This window comes from Rhincodon typus, chromosome 15, assembly GCF_021869965.1.
Source record: "Rhincodon typus isolate 14 chromosome 15, sRhiTyp1.1, whole genome shotgun sequence".
NCBI classification, from domain to species: Eukaryota; Metazoa; Chordata; class Chondrichthyes; order Orectolobiformes; family Rhincodontidae; genus Rhincodon; species Rhincodon typus.
Window position 1 is genome coordinate 3,883,450 of NC_063346.1, and position 1,860 is coordinate 3,885,309.

Below are 1,860 nucleotides of genomic sequence, written 5' to 3' on the forward strand. Positions count from 1 at the left end.
TTTAACACATTAGCAGTTACTAACGTCTAGGATCTTAGATGAGCAGAAAGAAGGGAAAGTGAAGGGAATTAACTTTGTGGGAAGGATGATATAGCAGCGTTATTGCACTGTATCCATTGCTGCCTTTGAAGGAGGATGGGCAGAGGAAGAGAAAACAAATAAAATCAGCAGCATTCTGTTCCATCATTGTGTGCAATTGTGTTCTATTTTTCAGAAAAGAAACTCCCCAAGACCGAGAAGACCCAAGACCCAAAGGAATGAAAGTGCTGGAGAAACCCTGCAGGTCTGATAGAGAGAGAAACCATTTATGCCAAGTCTGCTCTGAGAGTTCTTCAGGACCCTGAGTTTCTCCAGCATTCTGTTTGTGTTTCAGATTTCCAGCATCTGCAATATTTTGCTCTAATGAAGTCTTGGTAAGATTTAACTGTACAGATTGTAAAATGCCAAAGAAAATCTTGCTACTATATTGTTACATTCTAAAATGAATCAGGAACACAGCAGAGCTTAGTATCACCCTCAGTACTCCAGACTTAAAATGTGTCACATTATCTTCTCAATTACAATCCACTGACTTAATGTAGAAAAAATGCCACACGACAAGAACAAGATATCAATCTTCAGTATTCACTGTCTATGTTTGAACAGAAAGAATGACTAATGCTAAGGTTGCACATCCCAGAAAAATTTCCAGTCTTTGGGGGTTAGCTATCATATTAGAAAATGGTGAGTATCCCATGTTTATTTTGAATCTGTTCAGGTCACAATAATAAAATAGTTTTAGCATACAAATTATGTACTGGTGTTGTCCCTCCCCTCAAGTGTAGTTTTACTGTGATTCTCAATGTTTAAAAACACATCAGTAATCTTACAAGTACACTAACAGATGTTTATGGAATGATAACATCTTGAGAATCGAATGCAATGCTTAGAATATTTCTGGTTTAGACCTGGGACATGTTGTAGCCACTCACCGATCTACTTATAATTGGATATTCCCTCATAGGCTGATGTCCAAACCAGACAAACCATACAACCCTGCCACTCATACCACTATAGCACAGAGTCACTATATTGACTATGATTGAATTTTGTGGGGCAAAGATTTGGAAAGAATTAGTGTTTGCTCTTTGCAAGAAATCTTGGTATTCTGAAGCAAGTGCTGGCAGCATCATGGTAACTTTGAGCCCCTCACCCCACAGCAGCTTTGATGGGGATGCCACTTTAAGACCAAGATGAAGAAGAATTTCTTCAAAGGTTGGAGACGTTGGAGACTTTGGAACTCCTTATCACAGAGGTATGGGGCCAGAGTCTTCATGCACGTTTAAGGCTGAGATAGCTTCTTGATCAGTTCGGGACTCAAGGGTGAGGGAGAAAGAGCAGGAATGTGGGCATGAGGAATATCAGGTCAGTCGCAATCCTAATGAATGGTGGAGCAGGCTTAAGGGACCAAATGGCCTACTCCTAATAACTCTATAAACTGTATTTGCCCTCATTCTAGTATGTCACTAACCTAAGCAATTTCAAAATCATGTGGGGGAACTGTTAACATTTGTAATTTCTTGCATTGTCATTTAAAAGTTAGTAATAAACCTAAGCCAAAAAGTATCATTTCAGCACTAAGTACTGACTGTCTTCTACCAGACTCAAAAATGAACTATTAGGCCACCTGCTTAGATCTGTCACTCAACTGGAATTGGTTAATGAAATTTGTTAAGTACTGCACTTACAATTACAGTAAATCAAATACAGACCCAAAAACCAAGATGGAATCTATCACCATCTGTGTATACATAGAAACTATTTTCAATCTGAAGAAATGTATGCTGCCTTGCTAGAATAGATGGCATTTTTAACTTTTGG